General features: G+C 39.4%; 1 non-coding gene across 1 annotated transcript; it reads left to right on the top strand.

Moving 5' to 3' along the window:
- Positions 1-7,139: 7,139 nt before the first annotated feature.
- On the top strand, positions 7,140-7,212 carry TRNAK-CUU (transfer RNA lysine (anticodon CUU)). Its single transcript has one exon. It is a non-coding gene; the product is annotated as a tRNA-Lys (tRNA).
- The last annotated feature ends 1,361 nt before the right edge of the window (positions 7,213-8,573 follow it).

Here is an 8,573-nt window from a genome sequence, read left to right as displayed (position 1 = left end):
TTTCTTCATCTGTAAATGAGGATAGTAATAGTGCCAAACTTATGGGGTTGCTGCAAAGATGATATGTATTGATACACATAAGCACATACAACAGTAAGTGCTCACGAGTGCCTGGCTGACTCAGTAGAGCATGTGACTCTTAATCTTAGGGTTGTAAATTCAAGCTCACATTTGATGTAGAGATTAAAAGTAAAATCCTAGGGAATCCCTGGGTGGCTCAGTGGTTTGGTGCCTGCCTTTGGCCCAGGGCATGATCCTGGAGTCCCCGGATCAAGTCCTGCATCAGGCTCCTTGCATGGGGCCTGCGTCTCCCTCTGCCTCTCTTCTCTCTCTCTCTCTCTCTCTCTGTATCTCTCATGAATGAATGAATAAAATCTTAAAAAAAAAAAAAAAGAAAAATCCTAAAAAAAAACAAAAAACAAAAAACCCTCAAAAACTGGTAAGTGCTCAATCAATGTTAACTATTATTATTTATGGTTGAAACTTTTAGAATATTCAAAAAATTAGAAAGAGTAAAGAAAGGTAATCCATAATCCCACTTCCCCAAAACAACCAATATTAAAATGTTGATGTATACTTATGACCTAAGTGTTAAGGATATTTTATACAATTGAAATTCTTGTATATATTATTCTTACTCTGCTTTGGTCTGAATCTAATCCTCTCCCTTCTTTATGCTGCTTTGTGTCCCTGGAGGTGGACTAATAAGTACTTCATCAGTAGGTTTACTGGGTTCTCCAAATAGGTTTGGCCAATAGGGAACAGAGTATTTATTTCAATTTCTTTCTTTGAAAGATTGCTGTGGGTTGGCTGTGTCCCTTACTGAAGGTCCCAGCTCCTGTCAGACCCTTTCTCTCTCCACATACTTACCCTTTCTGGGGTCTCTCTTTTAGGCCTAGGAATGGTAGCAATTGTTGACAGACCCAAAGTACTGCAGTAATCCTTACTGGTTTCTCCTAGCCTTTTGTAAATAATCCCTTTATTAAATCCCCTGAAACTACCCAGTTTGAGTGTACCATGTCCTTTTTTCTAGGACTCAAAGACATAGGAAGATAAGAATTTTTTCAGAGAGATTATTTTGGTAGCTGTAGAATATTCTATAGTGCCAATGTACCTTAACACCAATAGCAAATTACTTAACATGCACGCATGTCAAATTCCTTACAGACACCACCCTATTCATTCCTTAGCACCCCTAGGGACTGGTATTTTGCAGATGAGGAGACCGTGCCTCAGGGGAGTCTGAAAATTTACTTCCCTGAGGTCATAGAGCTGATAAACAGCAAGGTTAGTCTTACTTCAGAATCTATATTCTTTGCACTAAACCCAGTGGTTCCAAAACTCGGCTAATCATCGAAAAATCTAAGGACTGTTTTCCTGTGTCCATTCACAGAGACCATAATATTGTAGCTCCAGAGGGAGACTCAGAAATCTCTACTTTTATAAAAGTGCCTCAGGGGATTCTAATAGTCCACTAGATTTGGAAATACGTTACCTAATTTTAATATACTTATGTTTCCCTTATAGAATATTTGGATCATCTATACATTTTGCCGTTATAAGAAGACTGCAGTGAAGATGGTTATGTATAAAGCTTTGCCTGTATTTAGTATTGTTCACATAGGATGAGTCCAGAAGAGTGATTAGTGAATCAATGATGTAAATATTTTTAAGATTTTTGAAATGTTTCATTCACATATTTACTTATTCAGCTACTCAAATATTCACTTAAAAATTATGTTTCTTTCTACAAATATTTATTAAACATTTGTCATGCACCAAGCACTGTGCTAAGGATTTGAAATATAACAGTGAGCAAGACATATAGTGGGGAAGATGGATATTAATAACAACAAAAAACAAAATACTGAAGTTGTAATTGTGATAGGGTATCTAAAGGAAAAGTAAAGGGGAATATAGCCCTGGTTTGGAGATGATTAGTGAAGATATTGCTGAAGAAATGATATTTAAATTTAGGCTTGGTGAAAGAGTAGAAGAGTTATGCAAAGAGAAAGGAGAGGGCATTCTGGGCAGAAAAAAGTGACATACACAAAGGCTCAAAGGTGCGGGGGAACTTGGAAAACTGCATAAAATTAGATTTATGTTATCATATGGCTATGGACATACTGAGTTTTTGACAATGTTAAGTTTTGAAATAACCAAATGTGTGACATCTGAGTGAAGATATGTTCAGTCAGGAGTTAGAGATAAGAATCTAGAGCTCAGAAGAGAAGTCTTGTGTAAAGAAATTAATTTGGCACTTGAAGCCATGGAAATGGATGGAATGTACAGTGTAAAGGAAAAATGTATACAAGGTCAAGAACAGAGGGCTAATGACTGAACCTGGGAGACTCCACTGTCGCAAAGCTGGGTAAAAATGTTCCAAAGGAGGGGCACCTGGGTAGCTCAGCAGTTTAAGTACCAGCCTTTGGCTCAGGTTATTATCCCTGGATCCTGGGATCAAACCTGGGTTCAAGCCCCGCATCAGGGTCTCTGCTCAGCGAGAGTCTGCTTCTCCCTCTCTTGCTCTCCCTGCTTGGGCGTGCTCTCTCTCTCTCTCTCTCTCTCTCTGTCTCTCTCTCAAATAAATAAAATCTTAAAAAAAAAAAAAGTTCCAGGGCAGCCCAGGTGGTTCAGCGGTTTAGCGCCACCTTCAGCCCAGGGCATGATCTTGGAGTCCCGGGGTGGAGTCCTGCGTCGGGCTCTTTGCAGGGAGCCTGCTTCTCCCTCTGCCTGTCTCTGCCTCTGCCTCTCTCTCTCTCTGTGCCTCTCTTTAATAAATAAATAAAATCTAAAAAAAAAAAAAAAAAAAAAAAGAGTTCCAAAGGAAAGCTGAAAACTAGTGACCTAAGAAGTAGGAGGAGAAAACCAGAAGTGTTCTCCCTCTGCTCTCCCTCTGCTCTCCCTCTTCTCCCTCTGCCTGTCTTCTCCCTCTGCCTCTCTCTCTCTCTGTGCCTCTCTTTAATAAATAAATAAAATCTAAAAAAAAAAAAAAAGAGTTCCAAAAAAAAGCTGAAAACTAGTGACCTAAGAAGTAGGAGGAGAAAACCAGAAGTGTTGAGTTGAAGGGAAAAAATGTTTCACTTGAGCAATGATAAAAATTAACAAAATAAGTTCTTGGAATGAGTTGAAAAGGGACTACTGTGCACAAAATGATATCCCAATAATGAACAGAGATGATCACTGCAGCACTGTTTATGGAAATAAGTTGATGCATTGTGATTTAGTCATACACTGTTATCCTAAAAAGTTGTGCAGAAGTTGTACTAAACTACAAGTATCAATATGGCAAAATATAAAAATTAACTTAAAGCAGATCACAGATTCAAAAGCAAGATGTAAAACTATAAACTTCTAGATGAAAACAGGAGAAAAATCTCTGGAACCTATCCTGGCTTGATGAAGAATTCTTAAATATTATACCAAAAACATGAACCCGTAAAAAATTTTGATAAACTGGACTTTTTCAAAATTAAAACTTTTGTTCTGATTTTCAACCTACATATCTGATAAAGAACTTACATTTAGGACATATAAAGAACCCCCAACATTAAAAAAAAATAAATTCCAATTAGGGATACCTAGATGGCTCAGTGGTTGAGCATCTGTCTTTGACTCAGGTCATCATCCCGGGGTCCAGGATCGAGTCCCACATTGGGCTCCCAGTGAGGAGCCTGCTTCTCCCTCTGCCTATGTATCTGTCTCTTTCTCTGTGTCACTCATGAATAAATAAATAAAATCTTTAAAAAAATAAAAATTAAAAATTAAAAAAATCCAGTTAGAAAACAGGTAAAAAGGGTACCTGGGTGGCTCAAACAGGTAAGTGTGGGACTCTCAATTTTGGCTCAGGTCATGATCTCAAGGTTGTGAGAAGGAGCCCTGCATTGGGTTCTGAGCTTAGGGTGGAACCTGCTTGAGATTCTCTTCCTCTCCCTTTGCCCCTCCTCCAACTCACACTCTCTAAAAAAACAAATAAGCAAAATCTTAAAAAAAAGAAAGGAGTAGGGATCCCTGGGTGGCGCAGCGGTTTGGCGCCTGCCTTTGGCCCAGGGCGGGATCCTAGAGACCCGGGATCGAATCCCACGTCGGGCTCCCTGCATGGAGCCTGCTTCTCCCCCTGCCTGTGTCTCTGCCTCTCTCTCTCTTTGTGTGACTATCATAAATAAATTAAAAAAAAAAAGAAAAAAGAAAGGAGTAAAAGGTGTGAAGAGATTACTAAAAAAATACTATCTTGATGCAAGTGAGGTGTTCAACTTCACTAGCCATTAGTGAAATGATAATTAAAGCTATAATGAGAATTACTACACATCTAATAGAAAAGACATAATAGGGATCCCTGGGTGGCGCAGCAGTTTAGCAGCCTGCCTTTGGCCCAGGGCGTGATCCTGGAGACCCGGGATTGAATCCCACATCGGGCTCCTCAGTGCATGGAGCCTGCTTCTCCCTCTGCCTGTGTCTCTGCCTCTCTCTCTCTCACTGTGTGCCTATCATAAATAAATTAAAAAATTAAAAAAAAAGAAAAGACATAATAGACAAACCAAAAGTAATGACAATAGTGAATGCTGATGAGAATATAGAGAAGCTAGATTGCTCATACATTAACCACATATATTAAACATATTAATCACACAACTCAGTACTTGCATGCTACGCATTTATTATGAAGAAATGAAAATTTATGTCCACATATCAACTGTATACAGATATTGATAGCAGCTTTATTTGTAATTGCCCTAACCAAAAATCACCAGAATGTCCCTCAATAGGTGATTGGTTGAATAAACTGGTATAAAATGGATGTACTTAGCAATAGTACATGGGATAAGTATCCATGGGATACTTAGTAATAAAAAAAAGGAGTAAACTGGGGATACATGTGACAAGGGCATTATTATAAGTGAAAAATCCAGTCCCCAAAGGACATATGCTGCACAATTCTATTTATGTAACTTTCTATAACTGACAAAATTATTGAAATGGAAAATAAATTAGTGGTTGTGAAAGTTTTTAGGGTATGTATATAAGCTATAAAGGGGGAACACAAGGAGACATCTGTGATAATGGAATAGTTCTGTATTTCTTTTTTTTTTTTAATTTTTTTTTTAATTCATGATAGTCACAGAGAGAGAGAGAGAGAGGGGCAGAGACACAGGCAGAGGGAGAAGCAGGCTCCATGCACCGGGAGCCCAATGTGGGATTCGATCCCGGGTCTCCAGGATCGTGCCCTGGGCCAAAGGCAGGCGCCAAACGGCTGCGCCACCCAGGGATCCCTAGTTCTGTATTTCAATTGCAGTGGTTACACATAATAAAGTGGTATAAAGCTATCCAAACACATTGTACCAATGTCATTTTTCTGGTTTTGATATAGTGCTATAGTTATATAAAATATAACTATCGGGGGATCCCTGGGTGGTGCAGCGGTTTGTCGCCTGCCTTTGGCCCAGGGCGTGATCCTGGAGACCCGGGATCGAATCCCACGTCAGGCTCCCGGTGCATGGAGCCTGCTTCTCCCTCTGCCTGTGTCTCTGCCTCTCTCTCTCTCTCTCTCTGTGTGACTATCATAAATAAATAAAAATTAAAAAAAAAAATAAAAAATAAAATATAACTATCGGGGGAAAATTGGATGAAGCATTCACAGGATCTCTCTGTATTGTCTTTACTCCCTCCTGTGATTCTATAATTATTTCAAATAAAGAATTTTAAAAATGTAATTATACATAAGAGGCAAGTTTTTATTTTATTTTTTAAAAGATTTTATTTATTTTTTCACGAAAGACACAGAGAGAGGTACAGATATAAGCAGAGGGAGAAGCAGGCTCCCCACAAGGAGCCTGATATGGAACTCGATCCAATGACCCTGTGATCATAACCTAAGCAAAAGGCAGAGATGTTCAACCACTGAGCCACCCAGGCATCTGAATAAGCAAGGTTTTATTTTTTTTTATTATTTTTAATATATATATTTTTATTGGAGTTCGATTTGCCAACATATAGTATAACACCCAGCGCTCATCCTGTCAAGTGCCCCCCTAAGCTCCCATCACCCAGTCATCCCATCCCCTGCCAACCTCTCCACGAAAAAACAAGTTTTTAAAGATATATTTATGTAAAATTTTAACAAAAAAAGCCATAGTATATATTTTATAGGTTTACATACATTTACACCTGCTTGAATTAAATGAAATTGTTTATTTTATACTTCCAAAGGATCAAATATTAAAACTTCGTATAGTTAAACCTAATGGTAAAATTCAGGTACATACAAATATGGTAATGAGGGACGCCTGAGTAGCTCAGCAGTTGAATGTCTGCCTTTGGCTCAGGGCGTGATCTTAGAGTCCCAGGATCGAGTGCTACATTGGGCTTCCTGCATGGAGCCTGCTTCTCCCTCTGCCTATGTCTCTGTCTCTCTTTCTCTCTATGTTTATCATGAATAAATAAATAAAATCTTTTTGAAAAAAAGATGGTAATGATACACATCAATTTAATTAATTTTTAAAAAGATTTTTATTGGGATCCCTGGGTGGCGCAGTGGTTTGGCGCCTGCCTTTGGCCCGGGGCGCGATCCTGGAGACCTGGGATCGAATCCCACATCGGGCTCCCGGTGCATGGAGTCTGCTTCTCCCTCTGCCTGTGTCTCTGCCTCTCTCTCTCTCTCTGTGTAACTATCATGAATAAATAAATAAAATCTAAAAAAAAAAAGATTTTTATTTATTTATTCATTCATGAGAATAAAGACACAGAGAGAAAGCCAGAAACATAGGCAGAGGGAGAAGCAGTCTCCCTGAGGAAAGCCTGATGCAGGACTTGATCCCAAGACCCCAGGATCATCCCCTGAGTCAAAAGCAGACACTCAACCACTGAGCCACCCAGGTACCCCAATACACATCAATTTTAGAATAAAGACTGCCTCAGAAAGTAGAGAGAAGAGGTGGGAATGAGGCTTCTGATGGATCCAAAAATTAAGAAAAACTGAGAAGTTTGCTTGCAAAGGGTAGTGGTGTGTTAGTAGATGTAAAGATGGAATTCAGATTGGGGTTTGTTGTTTGTTTTGTTTTTTATGTTGGAAAAGATTGTAACTTACTTGGATATTGAAGGAAAATATCCAATAGGGAGAAGTTGAAAATCCATTCAGGGAGGCCTAGCTGGCTCAGTTGGTAGAGCATGTGACTCTTGATCTCAGGGTCATGAGTTCAAGCCCCACATTGGGCATGGAGCCTACTTAAAAAAGAAAAGAAAAGAAAGGAAAGGAAAAGGAAATCCAGTAAGAGATGGCAATTAGTCCAAACATAAGGTAAAGAGTCATCAAAGAGGGAGTAATTGCATAGGTACTGGAAAGATTGAAGATGATGCTTAATGAGTAGTAGAAGACTGACTATAGTCTTTTATGGACAATGGCCAAACCATATGAACATGGAATTGGACAATAACCAAACCGTATATGGCAATAGAATTCTGACTGTAACCTCTGCATCAAAGGGCATGGAATGATCAGGACTTGGTCAATGACTGCTGGTCTCCCTATTTGTTTATTTATTTATTGGCCCTCTCTTCCAACTCAGAACAAGAGAGTGCCACGTGTGCTCCCTAAAGATGTCTCATTTCTAGCTAGAATGCCATCAGCTTCCTCATGCCAACAACCACCAATCAGAACATACCTGGAGCCTTCTTCTTTTTTTTTTACTATAAAGCTTTCTTGCTTGCCATTGAGTCTCTCTCTGCCAAAAGCAAGTGATGGTGGCTGACTCCTTTGCTATAGCAAGCTCTGAAGAAATAACCTGTTTGTTCTCCTTTGGGTGACATTCCTTTATGTCCACAGTAGAAAGATTGAATTCATGATTTTGAAGGTTGACTTTATGACCCTCCAAGTGAGACATTGAGGTAGAGTGAATCTATTGAAAGAAGATGATGTCAAGAAACTTCAGTACTTTCCTTTTTTTTTTTAATGATTTTACTTATTTATTTATGAGAGACACAGAGAGAGAGAGAGAGAGAATGGAAGAGACACAGGCAGAGGGAGAAGCAGCCTCCATGCAGGTTGCCTGACGCAGGACTCGATCCCAGGTCTCCAGGATCATGCCCTGGGTCGAAGGTGGTGCTAAACCGCTGAGCCACTGGGCTGCCTGATGTCAAGAAACTTCAAAGACAAATTTTGGATGGATCTTTGTAGATATTAAAATCGGCTGGCTTTATGAAAATATGACTATGGCCAAAAGTACTAACGTCTTCAATAAATGGAGTGGCTGGAAAGTCAACAGTAGCAAGAGATAGGCAGGAGTGGGGTGGGATAGCACTGTCTTCACACTGCCTTTAAGGTAGTACTTCAAGTCTTCCATTAAAGGAATGCTAGTAGGCTGAGGATTGACAGTGAAAAAGAGTAATGATCTCTGTCCTAACAGTGAGTGGGGGAAGCGGATATTGGAGTAAATGTGTTAAGTATCAGGGAAGTAAGTGTGCTATGGAAGTACCCCAAGATGATACCTAGTCAAGATTTTGTTTTTGTTTTTTAAGATTTTATTTATTTATTCATGAGAGACAGAGAGAGAGAGAGAGAGAGAGAGAGAGAGAGAGGC

Source organism: Canis lupus, chromosome 3, assembly GCF_003254725.2.
Source record: "Canis lupus dingo isolate Sandy chromosome 3, ASM325472v2, whole genome shotgun sequence".
Lineage (NCBI taxonomy): Eukaryota > Metazoa > Chordata > Mammalia > Carnivora > Canidae > Canis > Canis lupus.
Note: the sequence above shows the minus strand (reverse complement) of the source record. Positions and strands in the feature narration are given on the sequence as shown.